Source organism: Ostrinia furnacalis, unplaced genomic scaffold (genome assembly GCF_004193835.3).
Source record: "Ostrinia furnacalis isolate ACB-3 unplaced genomic scaffold, ASM419383v2 OfSCF0216, whole genome shotgun sequence".
NCBI classification, from domain to species: Eukaryota; Metazoa; Arthropoda; class Insecta; order Lepidoptera; family Crambidae; genus Ostrinia; species Ostrinia furnacalis.
The window spans coordinates 812801-834311 of NW_021130455.1; the positions used below are offsets into that span (position 1 = coordinate 812801).

Genomic DNA, 21511 nt, shown 5'->3' on the forward strand with positions numbered 1-21511 from the left:
TGGAACAGGGACGCCCGCGATAAAGTTTTTCTGTGACAGACAAAATTCCACGCGGGCGAAGCCGCGAGCGGAAAGCTAGTAAGGAAATAATTAATAAAACATAAAGGATTCTTGCTAGATGCTCTTATTATTATCTTCATACATTATAACATCAATTAAGATTTCTATCCATTATTTCACAAATGAAACTATCAGCCTACAATACACGACGCGCACGACACACCCCCAAAGAGAATAAGCTTTCCGGAACTGCCGATATCGATAGAGGGATTCATCGATAACTGTCACCTTGCCTCACCACTAATCTATCCTAGGTCTTTACTGCACGCCTGGGGGCACCGTAAAGTAACTTTACACTGCACCACAAAGTAATGTGGGGGACTTTTACAATGATTTACAGGTCGTGGACTAAAGGGTTTATTAAAGCTACTGTGGAATGAGAATTGATGAGAAGCTACATTCATTTGTTTAAAATTTAAAAGATTGTTGGAGCGAGTCTAAAGCCTTGACCACACGTACCGAGTAAACGGGCGAGACAGTAAAAAATGTTTACTCGGTCGAGACAGTTGGGTGAGCGAGTCACATACTCGAGCGCTCCGCCGAGCACTCGGCGTAATGTTCATACACACCGAGTACTCGGCCGAGAGCACTGTCTCGCCCGTTTGCTCGGTACGTGTGATCAAGGCTTTAGAGCCGGAAGACGAGTGTAGGCAGGCTTTCCACTCGATGGACCGACGATCTAGTGAAGGTCGCGGGTAGCACCTGAATGCGGGCAGTGCAAGACCGGTCGTTGCGGAAATTCTTGTGGCCATTGTCCAGCAGTCAATGTCCTTTCGTTGGAACGAACTACATACTACTAATATGTACTTATATTACAAATGCGAATGTAGCTCTTGTCTGAATGTAACCATTTCCCGCTTAAACCATAGGACCGATTTCGATCTTTGGTAAACAGATTAAGAGTAAGACCTAGGGAATAACCTAAAATAGTTTTTATCCCGGGTTTGGAAGGGGGAACCGCTTCCACTTATCCCAATTTTTTGAAGGGATCCCCCTTCCCTTTTCTGTCTACCGAAATTCAAGCGGGTGCAGCCACGACGGGCAAAAGCTAGTGAGCAATAATTTCGCTGGTCAAAGCTCAATACATGTATTTTGGAAGCGTTACCGGTAATACCGGTAAATACTAATAATTAACCTTTTCGCGGAAACAGTTGTAATATTAATCAATGGAAATATTCGATTTTCATTCTAACCATGATACCGCAAAATGTGACGAACGTATAAATTATGCTGTGTGATAATATGAATGAACGGAATCGACATTTATTTATCCATTTATTTGATACGTTTTAGTCATAATATCCCAAATCAGGAGATCACTTAGCTGATTGATGAACGATTTGAATTTAGTTTTAAATGGTACAAGTCGCGTATGTATAATTGTATATCCTATGCTACAGAAAGTCTAATAGATAGTGAAAGGATGCAACGTAAAATGTTTACGTGCGGGAATCGAACCCGTGACCTCTAGCATAATATAGTCCAGTCAGTATGTACCACTAGAACAAGCCACCGAAATGCATCAACAAAACCCAAGAGATAATACCTATTATGTTAATTCTAATTACACTTCCATAAAGTTGTCAATCGTCAGTTCACTAATTCTTTACCTAAACCACACAGTCCGTGTCAAAAATAAAACTTCCTCTTGCTGCAACTTGAAGCACAACTAACACAATAACAGTAGGTACCATGAGTTTTGTGTGCATCAGCTCATTGCAGATAAAAACTGTAAACAATGTTTTAAATAAAATACCTAAGTAATAAAAAATACATTTGATTTCCCTTATAAAAGCACACAAAAAGCAAAGCAAAGCAAAGCAAAATGAGCTAGAAGTAACTTTAAACTAGCGTTCGACGCGCGTGTAAGTAAGTACCTACTAATCTTGTGTCTTTTTTAAGGCCTCCTGTATCCTACGTGTTACCTTTTTTTTGTAGACATTCTTCTCCTATGTGTCAAAGAAAATGTGCCCTACTTATTCCTATGACATTCCCAGAAATCTCCGGTATTTACAACTCCGGGACATCAACGTATATTCCCCAATATTTCCCAGGAAACCTACTCAATTGGCCTGAAATATCGGCATTATTCGGAACCAGCCGGGCTGCGATGCGCGCCGTGATAAAATCTCATCGATGATTTTAGACGACAAAAGTATGGGCTTATCGCGTGAAAACGATAAAATGGCGTGATACAAACTTATCGCGGCGCGCATCCTAGTCCGGGAGATCATCCCAGAAATGTTTACTGAACTTTTCTGTATTAGGACGCTCTCGGCAAGAAGGGCAATAGCCTAAGACCACACACGGTGTGTTTACAGTGTCAATTTATAAACCAATCCAACGACCTTTCAGGAATATAATGGAGTCCCTATTCATGGTAACAAAGCAGTTAGGACTTTGTTCGGGAATCGAAGGGACTTTTGTGTCACGAACGAAACGAAAACATTGGCTCTTTCGCTTTTATGATAACAGTCTGGTTAATAAAACATTCGCGTTTTGATGTACGACTACGAAGCCAGAGAGGTTGGCAGTTTGAAAACCGCAAGGGGCAAATGGTCTGACGAACACAGAAGAAATTCATCCAAAATCGAGTACCCATTTTAAGTTTTAATCCTATACCTACCTATATTTTTTAAATGCACTTATTATACAACTGACTGCCTGAACTATGCTAGTTTTAAAACCCGTTGGTTTATTTTTAAAGACCCGAACTTCAATGAACCCATAGTAAACTTAGTAAATGCATCATTAAAATTTTATGTTCTGCTTTTAGTTAACCAAGCGTAGGTGTAAGTTACTACTTATTTGTTTTTATAAATTCAATTCTCAAATCTAAATTGTAAAACACATTTTGTCATTGTCCGCCCGACCTACTTGACCTAGTGAATCGTTCTGGTTTGGAGGTGAGGGTCGAGGGTTTGGATCTAGCCGCGGGCAAACATTGTCAGTGATTCGTTATTGACTGACCTTAATAAAATCATATGTTATGTTTTTTTTGTGTTTATTTAGTTTAAATCTTATATGGAGTACCTACCTATCTAAAATTTTAAATGAAATATAATTAATTTTATAATATTTTATGAACATTTGGTATTATTGAGTTACAGGTAGGTGGTACAGTTCAACTACATAAATACTTCTCGAAAAATTAACTTGGCACAGACAATAAAATTACATGTTAGCCATAAAATAAATGTGATACGGAAATGAAAAAAAATACGTTCATTTTTAAAAACTTGTCGTTCGAATTTTGAAAAGACGGAATGAAATCTTAACAATTCTTAACTTGATGCACCGCGCTCAGACACGACCTTGTTTGACAGAAATAATCATGGCCCTTCTCCCGTCCCCATTTATTTTTGGTCATTATTAACTTCAAAACTGTACGCAACTTGCTTCGCGAATGTCGACTTAAAGACCAACAAAATAAGACGACAAAACAAACAAAATCTATTTAGGAACGCACTAATTTAATTACGCCTCCTCATAACATTTTTATGTATGTCATTGTCAAGGAACTCTCTCATCGAGTAGGTAATAGTTTCGTCCATAATTTAATTAAAAACTTAAAGAATTAAACGTAACAGACGTACCTATTTTGTGACGTGAATATTTTTATATCGATGTCCGTGGCAATGACCGCCGCCGCTGCGCGGTTCACGGCCGTTTAAAAGACGTATCCGTTTAAAAACCGCCTTTATGCTCGTGTTTCTAAGTACAAGCGGGAGCGGCGACGTGTCATCGTAACTGACGAATGCACCGTAAAATTTATACACCCCATATTTGAAAATAAATAAAAGGAACGGGGCGTAGGGAGGCCGCGCACTCACACACAAGAGGGACGCACACAGGCGCGCGGGGCGCGGGCCAGAGGGCGCTACTCTCGCCAGTCTCGCGCCGACCGTCTCAGTGGACGGACGTTCGCCGCCCGTTGCGATTCGATCGGAAAAATAGTTTCATTCCGGAGCAACCGGCGATCACCCACTGTGCTATAAAATTTTACGTGTGGACAAAAACTGTGGATGTGCTTTTTTCTAACGTGAACGGTGCGTATCCTTTGAAGTCGCGCCCGCTGCGCACCACACATGTTCATTGTTTACGTCTGTAGTTATATTAATGGTGTAGACATGTTGTGTTTCTTTTTTTTTCTCTCCCCTCGGTATACGGGGTTTAAATACGGGTAGTCGTATGATTCATTTACCGGCACCCACATTTAATAAGTCGTTTCTATTTCCAGATTAACTGTTGGGATTGATTGGGAGACGTTGACTTGTGTGGAAACAAAGGTTTACATTGTCTAAAGGTGAACGATCGTGCTTCATTCAGCTTGTATCTACAGGTACGTACAATATTTGAACTTACACATTGGTTCAAGTGTACCTTCAGTTTTTAAAATTCGAACAGGGTCACGGTTTTTAAAATAACATCGTAGTTTTGTGATTTAAATCGTTGCCGGCGTTGTATCGATTTGAAAATCGAATTAACGCTTTTGCATGAATAAGCGTTTGCAAATCCGAGCGCGTAGATATCCGTATTTGGGTCAACGACCTCAATAGAGCGTAGTAAGTATGTAAGGTCTAATTTTTTGTGCAACTCTTGTCTAACGATAGTTGCATAATGGCGTTCTCGTATGCAATTAAGGCATTGTGTTGTGTATCGAGCTGTGAACTGTGCTCTGGCTTACATAATTCGTAACCTTTTCTTCGGCATTTTGATAGTTAAAGTCGGTTACTTGTTGCTCGTGGCCATTTGAATGTCTTGGCCGACTGGTTCTCGATTTGAACTGAAGGAATTGTAACAGTCGTTATTGTAGGTCATTTAGAGATCCTTTTGTTTCACAGATGTGTTTATTAATTCTATAAATAATAGAGTGGGTTATTTCCGTGAATTACCGTAAAGTTTTCCTCAGATGTTGTTATTAATGTCATGTTAAGACCTAGGCACGAATACCAGTCAGCCTTTGTTAGGAAATAATGCATTTATTAACCTCTTGCACGGTGCATTGTGTAAGACATGTTAAATGCTTAAACAAAATAAATAGTTAATAACACCTACAAGTTACTTTTTACCTAGCGTTATCTTCACAAGACATTTTCGGTTCTTACTTTTTACAATAATCTAAGATAGGTAGTTTTTGTTTTCTTGTTTGATAGAAATAAACAAAAGACGTGTCTAATCTCTTTAGACAACAACAAAATTGGATTAAAAACTAGGTATCTAACCAATCTATTTAATGGCATTATCTGTACGAGTATATTGCTGTTTTTATTAAAAACAAAGAAAAAGTTTTTATACCTACCTAGGACATTAAAGGACATTTGGCTTACAAAATATTATTACATAGAAAACAACAACAAATATTATCATTGTTGCTCATGCACACAATATTTTGCATTGTTCGGAAATCGAACCCGCTGCCTCTGAAAAGCAGCGAACAACCACAATATTGTTCTAAAAGACATAGGTACCTACANCCTACCTACATATTTTTATACCAAAACTTACTGTTGTTTAAAGACTCCTAAGTCTGTCCATTCCTCTATTAATAACATTATTATTTTTGAAGCTGGTAACACTGTCATCATTAATTGTTATCAAAGTTCATTCGGCAAAAGAATCGAAATCATCCGAGTGGATAATTGCGATGTAACTTACTTAAGCATTGCATTATTATAACATAAAAACAATATAAAATTAACGCGTTACGGCTTTAACCCAGGGTTCAATTTCGCGTGAATAACAATAACTACAAAATACATAACATGTATTTATAGGCAATTATTTGCTATTATTAACAATAAAATAATAATTCGCTTCAATTTAAATTCATTATGCGTTTTCGATGTATGGAATATTCCTATTATGAAGATTATTAAACTTACGAGATAAAATTCAAAATTCTTTAGAGGTATTGAACCTTAGTTCTCGAACCTTCTTATGTTGTCTTCGTCGCATCCTTAGGGTATGAAAAGGACGGCGATAGGATTGTGTTAACTGCTTTTTCTTACAAGTAAATATAAACATCTTATGGGATGAGCTACGTTTTTATGAAATAATAACAAGTAAACGGTTTGAAGTTCAAATACTGGAATAAAACTATGCCAGCCACTTTCGTAACTTGAGACTACCCATCTGCGGTCCCTCTCATCTGCCTACATTAGATAAGGATAAACGACAAATATCCTTTAGTCCAAGAACTTGGTGCCAAACAGTTTAATGAAATGCTAATTCCTTGTCACGGACTTGATTGATTAAGCTGAAGTTCGTAGGAAGTTAAAAATATTCAGTTAAACCATTTATTAAGGGGTTTAATGAACATTTAGACTGAGTTGCACCATCTAACTTTAACGATAACCGGTGTTTTTTGTATGGAGTCTGACAGATTTTTGACGTTTGTTTAAGTTAAAGTAACATGGTGAAATCCAGCCTAAGGGTAGTAAATAAAGTTTGCAGCTTACGTGATTGTAGGTAACTTCAACTGTTTAGAAGGGCATTTGGCCTTTGTTTACTTACCTACACCTGAAGTTTAGTAAAATTCAACATAGGTTCATTTCAAAATTACCTACCTATTAAAAAAAAGTTTATATTTTTAAATTAACTAGCAATTGAATTATTATACTCTTTTTCAGTTTGTCAATTATTGATGTAAAAAACAACTTTTATTATTATTAACAGCGAACAAGCAATTGAATTCCAATAAATAAATTGAACGAAATAAAATTAAACGTCAGTTCTGTTTATTAAGTAGGTAAGTACTAGGAAAAATAGAATCCAGTGCTGCAATTAATAATAAAATAAAACCAAACAATACAAACTTAAATATTATTAAATAAATACTTTTTGAATTACAAAATATTAGTATAACATAGAAAACAACAAGAAGTTATACATATTTAAGCTCATGCACAAAATATTTTGCATCGTTGGGGAATCGAACCCGCTACCCCTGAATATCTGTTCACTACAGCCACGCAATGCTCTAGCAAAACCAACACTTCGCAGGTCATAAAAAAATTGTCACAGTGCGTGAACTCAACCGATATTTCCCTTTGCGACATGTGGCGGTTAAACCACATCCTCGGGCCTTTCGAAAAAGCTCCGGAGCTGTACAATTAAAGGCAATCATTCAATTTTAACCAGCCGAGGGTCGGAGAGTGTGACTGCGTAATGGCGTTGCCATGCCAACGGATTTATTTCCCACTAATTTTCCTGATAGCATTAAATTGGACCTACATTAACTGGCGATTTAATTATAGTCGCAATTAATTTTCTAAGACTCTTTCAACGGACCATTATTATGAGATTAGGTTCTCTAAATAGGATTACTTAGTCAATTACATGTTAATTACTTACATTATTTGCTTACTTGTTACATAAACACGATCTTGTATCGGTTTAAGAATTAACACTCTTATGTTATCAACAACAGCGAGTAAATTACAATTTGATAATATCGTTGTAACATTTCCAAATAGTTAAACTTCATGATGCCCCAACGCCACACGTAGACATAAAAGTGGGTTGGTAATTTCATTTAATTGTCTGATGTCATAACATCTCAGCTGGTCTCGCGTTTTACGATCGAATAAATAACATCGGTGCCCTGGCGTTAACTTTTCACCTACACGCCTCCATTGCCCGTTCTCATTTCATAAAAAACCAATGCGATCTTTATTACGGCCGACTAATTACGGACTAATCGTTCAAAAAGACATGGGAATCGTAGTCATCAGTCACCAAAGAAACACTTTTTCTACGCACCTTCCCTCTTTTGATTTGTTACGTAACTGGCACCAGTGAACCGAGACCCCCGCGCTCACCTTTCCACTCCCTCTATGTCGAGCATCCGCCGAACCCCAGCGAGGATGGGTAACTCAAATTATAGTGGGCAGACATATTCTCAGAGACTAGTATAGTCATTGGCCGTGTCTTTACATCCCCTTTTTTCTTTGTTCAAGAAGCGTAACGCCACGCAACTCGGTTCTCAGGCTTATGGCTCGTTTGGACCGATTTAGTACTAGCGCGTTGACTCATAACTTGCGAGTAAAATTAGTCATCGTCCTTTGTTGAATGTTTCGCTGGTGCCTCTTGAGTGTAATGACTGACACAAAGTGTCCGCACCGAAACCGAACATAACTGGAAATTGATCCGAATGCGACGCATGTTTTCCTCATGTACCCACTTCCATGTCGCAAAACAGTGCCATAACTAAAACCGTATTAAGATTAAACTCAAAAGCGCTTTTTAAATTTCCATTGTAACAAGAGCGTTTCCCTCATCCAATTTTATTTTAGGGAACATTGCCAAATTTTAGTTTTTTCCCTTGGCGTGTTTTTAATGTAAACATGACGTATGCCACGAATTCAATTTGCCTAAGACCCTTTTACAACGGCTTTAATATTTAAATTCAACGCGCGTCGTTTCTCTATATGTTACGTCGAGGCTTGTCTGTTAAATCATCTAAAAGTATTATTCTTCTGACGATAGTCGGCTGGCTCACGACCTCATTGTCTTGGACCCACCGCGTCGAATCTCATAATGGTCGAAATAATTACCATTTTTAGTGTGATAACCATTAGTGACATAAGCCTTTTAGCTCCAAACGTGTGGGCTCAAATATGTTTGTTAATGACTCAAAATGATGAACAGGTACGTGTAAGTCATCCCGCAGCTATGGCGCATTAGCCACTAGATCTAAACATGGCTTAGCAATGAAAGATATTTCTTTAATCACGCGAATCACCTTCACTCGTTCTAACCTTGTTTATATTGTTGTGAATGGTGCATTTCCTTGAATGCTTCCGTGAGTGTTTTATGACCTTTCTTAGTGTTTAACTAAACGCAGCGTTTGCGGCTAAGTGGCTTAGATCCGTGGCAAATGATCCCTAATGTGCTGTCGTGTGTGGCCGAACTTCAAAAGTCATTAATAAGGCCGTAATGTAGCACTCAAATATGGAACACAAATTTCAATTTTACACGCCCAATAAAACGTCTAATGTCTTCTGAAGCTCGTTAGGACGACGCATTTTGTTAATAAATTTCCAAATATCAATGGCTGCTTTATGATTATTATCAAAGTATTTTCGGGTCTGACATCATGCATCACCCGATACAATTAAAATACGTATATAAAACGTTTTTTTTTTACAAAAAAAATGCGCTATTGTTTTACAAGCTACAAATTGTTTCGTCTCGCATTATCGTTGATCTGTTCGTAGATACGCTTCCTGTGCCTCGAATGCCAGAACGCTATTGTCAGTAATTAGTTTAAAACATACCTACATTAAGAGTATTTTTTCTTCGGAATCTGATATTTGATCGGCGTTTTTGTTTCGATGTGAAGTGCGTTTGGTGAGCGAGATATCGAGATGTTTTAATTCGAGTGGGAGTGAGATGGCGTGCGTTCGGGCAGTGAAAATACGGCGTAAGGTATTGTACCGACTCGCGCGCAGGCAGAGTTGTTGACCGCGCGCCGCGAAGGCCGTCCAATCGGTCATACCACCAAATGTCACGGTCGTCCGCGGCGACAGGAAAAACAACGTCACAGATGAGAAAACGTGACTCAGAGACACGTACCGGACAAATTAGAGATCGCATTGTGCGAAATGTAACTCAATTAGAATACTCACATGTACTTAATGGTTACAACTACATACGTTATTAGTTTACAAAATATTACACGACTAGCCCCGCGAAAATTTTGACGTATTTTTCCTGTTACAACAACTTTTTTGTAATTGTTTTCTAAGAAATCACCTGTAAGAGTTCTAACTACTGTTTGTTCTTGAATGGAAATATTTTTAGATTGCTATTTTTATGTCTCCTTGACTTGACACAAGCATTTGCATTCGTTTCATTTTGAAATTATTAAAAAACAATGTATCTTTGTACTGAGTACCTACTTAGCAACAATTTCCTCCTCTCAGATCCTTGGCAGACTTTTAAATCCATACTTAGATTTTATACAAGCTGAATAATTTATGTTAGTTTTTATACATCCACTCATTATTAATGCCATAATATGTTTGCGTGGAATTTAAAATAGTTTTCAGCGGTTGCGTTCTAGCCTTGATACAGTGTTATGTATTTACAAATTGAACTGAATTCGATGAAAACCTTGAGATGAGATCATACAATTTAGCCGAATAGTATGTGGGTTAAATTAAATTAACCGCATTATTTTTAAGTTGGACGTTTAAGCGTGTGTCCGATTTCAAGAAGTGTCCGCAACATCAACCTTGTTAAAGAGAACGGCAATGACATTGGCTTATATTTTTACGCGGAAAACGGAAGAGTGGCTAGTTGGCACGAATCTAGCCATGATTGTATAGTCCAACAGTTACAGCACATTTTTGCTGTAAACCAGCCCTTATTATTTACTACATAAGGTACAACCATGTTTAGATTGATGTGCTGTCGTCATAATATTCATACAGTCGTACTGATGACAGTGCCACTAACTAAATATTAAGAAACAATCAATATCAATGATCAACAAAAGTAAATATCATATTTTTCGATTAGAACTAAAATAGGATTTCTTGCCCTTGATGGACATAACCTTGTAGTTCCGCCTACATTACTGATGTTACTACTTATTGGAATGGTTTCTTTTACTTATTCAATAATCTCACTAATATTATACCTAAAGAAGAAAGATTTGATTGTTTGTTACTGACCTACTACTGGACTGAAATGAAAAAATATTTCGCCATTAGAATTTTACATTATCCCTAATGAACATAAGCGGTACGAGTACGAAGTTCACCAGGTCAGTTAATTGTTCATATTTCTCATGTTTCTGCTGTAAATCTTTTGGCATTTAAACTGCATCGGTTATAACTCGGGTAGACTCGTACGTACCGAACTCGTATTCTCAACAATAAAACGTTGCCATCTCTCAATTTAGGAGGGAAGTTTTATCGTACGTCATTAAACGTTTTTATGTTTCGTTCGTGTATCATCCAGATGGGGTTGTTGATTGCAAGGATTTTGATGTCTTTGCTTGTTTGTTGCGATTTCTTTGTAAGAAAAAAAATGAAGTGGGAATTTTACGGGACTATTCCCATCCCACCTCCCGGTCTCATCATAGAAACTCCTGTCTAAGATCTACAGATTGTCCGGTAATAAAAACCTTACCAGTAAATATCCTTCCTTATATGTAAATATCCTTAGACATTTTACACTGCGCTTCTAGTCCCAAACTAAGCAAAGCTTGTACTATGGGTACTAGACAACGGATATAAACATACTTAAATACTTTTTTTTTGTAAATACATAACTTATTATACAGTGAAGGCCAAGTTTGTCCTGAGGGAATGTTACTGTCTTTGAAGAGATAATCTAGAAGCATCAACTCCTGGCTATAAACAAAAGAAGTTTAAGCGTCATAGGGACTTTCCTAATACAGCACCATCGAATAGGTGATGTATTTGTTCGTCATTCTCAATATTTTTCACGTTGCTAGTAAACGTTGTGAATCAGCAGAGTTGATGATACTTGCTTTCGAGGAAACACATGATTTCACATTCTTTTTCCAAAACAAACTACAAAATGTATAATATACAATGTATGTATTTACAAAAAAAAAAAAGTATTTAAGTATGTTTATCCCGTCGTCTAGTACCCATAGTACAAGCTTTGCTTAGTTTGGGACTAGAGGCGCAGTGTAAAATGTCCAAGGATATTTTTTTTTTTTTTAAATAGTATAAAACAAAGTCGCTTACCGCTGTCTGTCCCTATACATATATGCTTAGATCTTTTGATGCGGTTTTTTTTAATAGATAGAGGGATTCAAGAGGAAGGTTAAAGGTATACTTAGCACCCGTGCGAAGCTGGGGCGGGTCGCTAGTACAACTTATAGTATACGTAGATAGGTACTATACCCTTGTATGCAACTATAATGTATTGATTTTTTGTGTGTTTGCACATGTACAATATGAACTTGGGATATGTCCTTTCTTTACGTGCATCTCATAAAAGCATAATTAATGAGGCCTTGGATTTCGAAACTGTATATTAGAAGTGTTAATAAAAAATGCATCTTGAGTTCGTGCAACGTAGCGGCGACAATAAGCGACTTTTGGCAATTCTGCGAGCTGTAATTCTCTCATAGTCCCATAGTTCTCTCGTTCCATACCCGTCCTAAAAAACTCCGCACAGTAGATAGCCCACAGTCATGACATGTGTCGTGCAGCGTAGCCAGCGTAGCAACCATAACTGACTCTTATGTGCTCCTTATTATGGTTTGCAATTCTGCTAGCTGTATAGTTGTAATTTCCATGTGGAAATGGGAACCATGGGACTATGTGCCTATGCCAAAAATTTCGCCGCGCAGAAGTTAGTCCTCGGGTCAGTCATATGATGTGTCTGGCAGCGTAGCGACAATAACCGACTTTGGCAATTCTGCGAGCTGTAATTCTCTCATAGTCCATACTCCATAGTTCTCTCGTTCCATACCCGTCCAAAAAATGTCTCCGCACAGAAGATAGTCCATGTGTCGTGCAGTGTAGTGGCAATAAGCGAATTCTGCCCGTTTTCACCATCAATCCCTAATTTTTAAGTGACCCCTATGGTAACACATAACAGGAATATTGTTTTATTAAGGGTCATTTAAAAATTAGGGGTTGATGGTGAAAACGGGCATTCGTCAATTCTGCGAGCTGTAATTCTCTCATAGTCCATAGTTCTCTCGTTCCACACCCGTCCAAAAAATGTCTCTGTACCTAAAGAAGANGCACGACTAACCAGCCCCGCGAAAATTTTGACGTATTTTTCCTGTTACAACAACTTTTTCGTAATTGTTTTCTAAGAAATCACCTGTAAGAGTTCTAACTACTAAGTTTGTTCTTGAATGGAAATATTTTTAGATTGCTATTTTTGTCTCCTTGACTTGACACAAGCATTTGCATTCGTAAATTTTAAAATATTAAAAAACAATGTATCTTTTTACTGAGTACCTACTTAGCAACAATTTCCTCCTCTCAGATCCTTGGCAGACTTTTAAATCCATAATTAGATTTTATACAAGCTGAATAATTTATGATAGTTTTTATACATCCACTCATTATTAATGCCATAATATGTTTGCGTGGAATTTAAAATAGTTTTCAGCGGTTGCGTTCTAGCCTTGATACAGTGTTGTGTATTTACAAATTGAACTGAATTCGATGAAAACCTTGAGATGAGATCATACAATTTAGCCGAATAGTATGTGGGTTAAATTAAATTAACCGCAGTATTTTTTAGTTGGACGTTTAAGCGTGTGTCCGATTTCAAGAAGTGTCCGCAACATCAACCTTGTTAAAGAGAACGGCAATGACATTGGCTTATATTTTTACGCGGAAAACGGAAGAGTGGCTAGTTGGCACGAATCTAGCCATGATTGTATAGTCCAACAGTTACAGCACATTAGCCTATACATTTTTGCTGTAAACCAGCCCTTATTACTTATTTTTTATTTATTTAAAACTTATATGCACATAGAACGGTGTACATAAGGCGGACTTAATGCCTTTCGGCATTTTCTGCCAGTTACTTACTACATAAGATACAATCGTGTTTAGATTGATGTGCTGTCGTCTAAATACATACAGTCATGCTGATGACAGTGCCACTAACTAAATATTAAGAAACAATCAATATCAATGATCAACAAAAGTAAATATAATATTTTTCCATTAGAACTAAAATAGCATTTCTTGCCCTTGATGGACATAACCTTGTAGTTCCGCCTACTGATGTTACAACTTATTGGAATGGTTTCTTTTACTTATTCAATAATCTCACTAATATTATAAAGAGGAAAGATTCGATTATTGGTTCATTTGTACATATTGATTAGACTCCTAAACTGGACCTATTTGAAAGAATCTTTCACCGTTAGAATTTTACATTATCCCTGATGAACATAAACGGTACGAAGTTCACCAGTAGGCCTAGGATGCGCGCCGCGATAAGCGGTTATCACGCCATTTTATCGATTTTGCCCATACAATATCACGTCGATAAAGTATATCACGCGGCGCCCCTCCTAGCCCGGCTGGTCAGTTAATTGTTCATATTTCTCATGTTTCTGCTGTAAATCTTTTCGCATTTAAACTGCATCGGTTATAACTCGGGTAGACTCGTACCAAACTCGTATTCTCAACAATAAAACGTTGCCATCTCTCAATTTAGGAGGGAAATTTTATCGTTCGTCATTAAACGTTTTTATGTTTCGTTCGTGTATCATCCAGATGGGGTTGTTCATTGCAAGGATTTTGATGTCTTTGCTTGTTGCGATTTCTTTGTAAGAAAAAAAATGAAGTGGGAATTTTACGGGACTATTCCCATCCCACCTCCTGGTCTCATCATAGAAACTCCTGTTTAAGATCTACAGCTTGACTATAAAAACCTTACCAGTGAAGGCCAAGTTTGCCCTGAGGGAATGTCACTGTCTTTGAAGAGGGAATCTAGAAGCATCAACTCCTGACTATAAACAAAAGAAGTTTAAGCGTCATAGGGACTTTCCTAATACAGCACCATCGAATAGGTCATGTATTTGTTCGTCATTCTCGATATTTTTCACGTTGCTAGTAAACGTTGTGAATCAGCAGAGTTGATGATACTTGCTTTCGAGGAAACACATGATTTCACATTCATTTTCCAAATCAAACTACAAAATAGTATAAAACAAAGTCGCTTACCGCTGTCTGTCCCTATGTATGCTTAGATCTTTTGATGCGGTTTTTTTAAAAGATAGAGGGATTCAAGAGGAACGTTAAAGGTATACTTAGCACCCGTGCGAAGCTGGGGCGGGTCGCTAGTACAACTTATATACGTAGATAGGTACTATACCCTTGTATGCAACTATAATGTATTGGTTTTTTGTGTGTTTGCACGTGTACAATATGAACTTGGGATATGTCCTTTCTTTACGTGCATCTCATAAAAGCATAATGAGGCCTTGGATTTCGAAACTGTATATTAGTAGTGTTAATAAAAAATATGTAAAAAATGCAGCTTGAATAGTTTTTAGCGACAGCGCACACTGGGCGAGAAATTGCTGTGACACACGCAGCCACAAAACGCGCGCGAGTGTCATTTCATATTACATATTAGATTGTCGTTGTGATATTCAAATTAGCTTCGGTAAATCTCCTAAAGTCAAAAATGGTTTTTCGTCACGTCACGAAGTTCAGGACCATTTTTTTTTATAATAAACCTTTTGACTTATTTCCAATTTGTCAATAGTCGGCCATATTTGCATACTACGCTGACTTGTCAAACGTATGTGATTTTCTCACCATATTGACCTTTTATCGTCGCCATCACTTGCGTGTTGATTTGCAAGCCTTTTAATTTTATAATTTGGCTTTCACCATCAATAATTCGTTTAACCAAAAGACGTCTACTCCTGTACAAAGGCCTCTTACAATAATTTAAGTAAGGACCGGTCCAGAACTCCAGGCGCTTTCCGCGACCTTCACCAGATTGTCGGGCTCGGGTCCACCGTATGGGAGGACTGCCTCTTTCTTGTCGTCACTCAAGAACTTTCCTGTCTTAACGGCCATTAATGTTTCGTGCACACTTGGAAATTCTGCGGACTGTGTGGTTCATAATTCTCACATAGTCCCATAGTTCTCTCGTTCCATACCCGTCCAAAAAATGTCTCCGCAGAGAAGATAGTCCATGTGTCGTGCAGTGTAGCGACAATAACCGGCGTTATCTGACCGGAGGCGCAGCGGACGTGGTCGCGTCTCGTTTTTTATACGCGTTATAAATAATTCTTTATTTGTACGCCGTGCGTGCTCGCGTTCACGCTTTGTATGATTTCGGGGATCGGTTGGTTAATAACTTAACCGGTTGGTTGGAAAAACAATCGATTTTGATTTCTATTGAAGAGTTAATCAAGTTACATAACGTAAGTCGTCCGAGTTCTAAAGAAAAAAAAATATAGGCAAAGATAAATTAAAACGGAATTACAGAACTAAGTGACAAATGATTCTCAAATTTAATCTCCGACTAGTCTTGCTTTGATCTTAGCCAAAGCCCAGAAGCTTGAACTAATTAATACAACTTGAAATTGATATTACTTAAATTGCCTTGCCTGTCAAGTAACTTCTACGGAACCCAACGTAATCTAAATACGTGATTACTCGGTTCAAACGTTGCGTGGTTGTTTGTCCTGGACGCCCACTGTCACATTTTAGTGCCCATAAAATATTTAGTCATTATGTCCACAACACCACATTTAAGTGTTTTTTAAGTTCAAATGCCTCAATTTAGTTTTTTTCTTCGTGCATTCTATTCCAAGAAGCTTGCTTCTTGTGATAGTCATAGATTAAACAGGTAGACCTTTTAAAAAATTTTAGGCATAGAGGCATAAAAGGATACCAACACATAACAAAATATTATTTTAATCTATTTAACGAGGGTGACAGTAACGCTTAGTTTACTTGGTTGAAATACGTGCGATTTTGCAACAAAATTGTTTTGTAATATCAAATAAACTTAATACTACTACTACAATATAATTAATATTTTAGGTTTCCAATATAACTTATTTCGCACTGAATCTGTGTTTATTGGCTGTTACACCAAAAAATATACTTGACGACTACGCGTGTGGTTCATAATTTAATAATAGCCACTATTATAAACAACGGATGAGTAAGCCTCGAGGAAATAACATAAACAGATGTATATTGCCATTTACTGTAACATCTGTTCAATATTGTTGTCGTACGATGTACGGTTGGCAAAGAAAACATAACTTTACACACATGTGATTTCTTATCAGTAAATACGTCAATACAAACCGGCCATTCTTTTGATACCTACTGGATACCAGCCACATTATGACCCATTTTAAATTATGCCACTTTTTTAACAAAGGGTTTTGTGTCATATTTTGCAATGCTGGCCTCTAAACTTATCGTAATGTTCCAGATTCTGTTCTAAATCAACTTTTCAACTACCTATAAAGATGAACTTTGGTATAGAATAGCAACTGAACCTAAAGCCACCTAGAACCTAGGCTAGGCTACCGTTTAAACCAAAAATTAATCTTATGGCGGTTAAAGCAAATGAATGGTTCCCCGACATGATAAATCTGGTTTTGGTATTGATAAAAAATATCAACACCGTGGATAGACGATTCCAATTTTCTACCAACAGTACCCGAACTTATTGATTTATCGTATGTTTTCATCTCATTACCGATTCGAATGTCAATTACAGTCAATCAAAGCGCTAATTATTCTCACATAATCGAATTTTGACGTCACTGATTAATATACTATAATACCACAACGCTGTCGACAGTGATTATTCATGTTACAATATCGAATTTGTATCGTATCGCATTTTATCCATTTGCAGAATGATCGCACGGGTTTTCTTAGCTGACAAATTGTGATCACGTGGTCAGCAGTTGCTATGTCAAAGATTAAAGATCGACAGAGATACAGATGCAGTATTTTGAACAAATATTTTTTGATGTTTTTTTTATTACTTAAAATAAAAGTCAATTAAATCATTACTGCCGTAGGTCAGGGCACGTGCCCATGCAAGGCTTCATTATGTCCGTAGATAATAAAACAGAATTACTATTGAATATGAACTTATATTTACGCATTAAAACACAAAAGAGGTAAGAAGAAGCTCAAGCTACAGCTGTGCAAACTATTTAATGATTTAAATCTTGATGCTATTACTTTACAATAATGTTTAAAAACGTACTAAGTTACGTCAGTATATTATGATAATAATCATTCAATAAAACATTAGCAGACTAGTAATGCGTATATTCTACCTAACAAATATTTCCTAAACAGCTAAGGCTTAGATTTATCAATTTGATCCTTATCCACTTGATCCTAAAGAACTAATCAACTTCTCTCAGAATCAGCGGCTCGTTTAATGCGATCGTTTGTCTTTATGAATGAGTCTACTAATGTGATTCACTTTTCCGGAAAATCCGACAAAAATCTTATTTCTAGGTAGATTAAACGCATTAATAACTCAGGGAACTTCTTGGAACGGACTTATCATCGTATACGGAACCTGGTGAATGATAGGTGTCTTCCGAGTTATGTAAGAACTAAAAATGTTGACGATTCTGAGTAGTTCGTGTTTGATTTTGTATTTTTGGTAGCCATGTTTTGTCACGATTAAATCCTTTTGACGATCGTTCATCGGTATTTCACGTGACATTAATAAATCCACTAAAATCCTAGTGTTAAATAAAACGTGGGGTCTATTTCATAAATGGAAAAAAAAACATAACTCTCTTTAAACCGTTAAAAATTCAAACATTTTCTAGTGCGCCCGAATAAAATGGATATGTCTATGACGGGTCAGATTGAAAAATCGAACAGTTTTTACAATTTCCGATAAAACTTCGATATGCAACCAGTTTTTTCGGCAGGTTTGATTTTTGATCTACATTTCCAAATTGGTTAAAGTTAGATAACTCTGACAAACAACTTAAAATATTTTGTATATTTTAACTATGTTGTCTAAAAGTAATGTTATTCTTTTGTCATACCGTGTATGTATGATGTATGACGTTCCATACTTTAGGTATATCTCGAGCATTGACCGTTTACAAAATTTATTCATGTAGGAGTCATGTTTACATTTTTCCATACATTTGCCCATTTGAGTGTTAAATTAGCCACATTACCTGCGGCGTAAAAGTAAAATACAGCCTTTGTGGTTAAGTAGGGCATTGAACAATCCACAACTGTTGGCGATGACGCGCCTACGGCAGATGTTCGGATAATACATAATACATTACAAATAAAGCTTATTAGTAAGTACTGTTACACTTACAACCTGTCAAACGTCATGCATTAACCGCCATGAACAGCTGATGTTTTGAACGGACTAATCGATTTGAAACTTAACGTACCTTCAAGGGTCTCCTAATCACATCACAGTGGTCCAGTGAGTTTGAGTTTGAAATTGGACACACACCATGTAAATCCCTAGTTAGGTTTTAGATAAGAGAAGGATAAATGTGCGATTGTCGGATAAATAATATCGGCTGACCTATGTCAGACGGCCATGGCGGTTATAATGTTTGTTTGGTTATGGAACCCAAGTTACCCAAGGGACCTTAGTTTGTTACTCCTACATCCAGTATGATCAAAGAATAAGAAGAATTTCAACTAATGATTAAATAAATAAATAAACAAAATCGTAACGTTGGACTCCACACTAGGCAAGCCAGTGTGTGTCGTGGAGGCTCTTCTCTATCCTTTTTTATTTCACAACACCACTGTCAATTGCCTATTCGGACTTCGCACTTCGGACCATTGCATAATCTTTGGCCGAAATGGAAGCGGCGAGCACTTACAAACAGAAACTTAGCCTCAAACAAACTCGTGCAAATCGCGGATACATTAGGCAGATAATATACTTACAAGTAAACAAAACGGTCAGTAACCGTGTGCTACGTCATTTCATGAGGCACGCCGGGGTGGGCAGGTAAAGGTCACCGACCCGCGTTTGATACGCGGAAATATTAAGTGTTTATGGGTTGCTATTATTCGCATGTTCTGAACTTCTGAGAAGCGAATGGATGCAGTGAACTCTTACTTTTCACGCGCGAATGTAGATCGTCACGTGACCTATTTATTATGTGAAGGTGAAATGTTTCAGTTGTCTTCTCGTGTCGATAACCTTTTTAAGCAAATCGTGCCCGCATGTTAAATGGTTGCCTTTTAAGTGACAATGCATCATCATCGTCTAAAATAAACAGTAAATACCTACATGTTAACATAACAAGGTGCTAATAAATAATAACTTAATTACTATGGAAAATAAAGTTGTAGGTAGGTAGATAGGTAAGTTTTGTTTGAATTCAGAAACGGGTCAGCTACAAATTCATTCTCTCCGATAGTGTTTTGTTATTACGAATTTATTTCAAAGAATCATCTCGTTAAAAGTTCTAGAACAGGACGTTGTTATTCAAAAAGTTATCCAACCAATTCTAAATTCGAACGTGTCACTGGCTAGTTGTGAAACAAATGAGCACTGACATAATACATAAACGCATTCAGTTAGAACTGTTTGTTTTCGAACGTTAAATTAAATTAAGAACGAAACAATGTGGTGTAAACTTCATGCAGAATTGAACAAGATTAATTCAAATTTCGAATCTGACATGTTATGAAACAACTGCACTGCGCGTTGCTAGGCAACGGATGCATGCCACCTTTCGAGCGTGTTTTGTTTCCGTTGATTCAGGTGAGCGCGCTTCAAAGGCGAATGAAGCTTCTCATATTTATTTACACGTAACACCTATAGATGTCGGTTGCTGTTACATTCTCAATGTGAACACAATATACTAAGAATGAAATCTTCATTAGAGAGTAAAGACAGACCGTAGGATTCTCTTAGAAATACTTCTTATCATAGGTAGGTCTTTAAGAGACGTTCGTTTCTGTAAAAGACATTCTTCTTCTTCTTTTATGTTCACTACTGAGATCACAAAAACAAAACTATTTTTGGAAAATCATGTTTTAGAATTAGTAATTTTAGGGTTCCGTATTTTAATTTAAAAAGTATTAATTCTGTGTAGTGTCTTCATAATAAATCCTATTTTATCTATTTTCATTACAATTATAACGTTTACGGTATTTAAAGTTAGTTACATTACCGTTATCTATCTTCAATCAATCGATAACATAATCCTCACAAGTGTTCATAAGAAAATTGAAGTCAATTCAAACGATTTCCTCTGGCTCCTTTCTACAAAAAACTTTAAAAATAAAGAAAGCGAACAACCCAAGCAACCACCCTCACAAAACATAAAAGTCACCATTACAAAAATCAACTTAATCATTGCATTGTCGACCTTATTGTTACGAGAACACGTCTGCATTAAGATTGACGTTAATATTCTGACTGCATTGTGAAGACGTAAACTAATTATACGCGTCTCGTAAGAGACAGGGGTATCTCTCATCTCGGTCGCACGCCTACCTGAGGTTTTTGAACGAAGGTTCTGGTACCTGAGTTTTAACCCTATGACGTTGTCATGAGTCACGTTCTTGTAGGGNGTGTAGGGTTATCACTTACCAGCATCCAAAAGGATCAATCCCTCTTTTTCATCTCATCGCTTATTGTTCTAACACCAAGTAAATCAGAAATAGCAACGTTTTAGGAGTGCAATTAAAATGGAAACTTAACATTAAATAGTGTACTGACCACTTTGTTACTGATACTCAATTGGTACGTTTTTTATTATTCCAATGGTCAATGGTGCTTCGTGCTATGTACTTTTGATTTCTTAGCTTCAAATGGCCAAAAATTACTTACTTGGTGTTAGAACTTAAGCGACTATAAGTAATTTCTCTACCCTTATGTTCTCCTTTTGTAATACCTCTTAAGCAGTTTGGAAACAAAGAGAGGCACCGAACCAATTAGTGAATCGTAAAAGAAAATACCTGAAGAT

The 21511-nt window shown here is 37.0% G+C and overlaps 1 protein-coding gene across 2 annotated transcripts in view; it reads left to right on the plus strand.

The window, feature by feature from the left end:
* The first annotated feature begins 3943 nt into the window (after positions 1-3943).
* The window catches only part of brat (tripartite motif-containing protein brain tumor), a 192728-nt gene continuing 175160 nt past the window's right edge, over positions 3944-21511 (plus strand). For both annotated transcript variants that reach the window (XM_028310338.1, XM_028310330.1), the window contains exons 1-2: positions 3944-4109; positions 4301-4402. The gene's annotated coding sequence lies outside the window, so the exon portion shown is untranslated. The remainder of the gene's footprint in view (positions 4110-4300; positions 4403-21511) is intronic.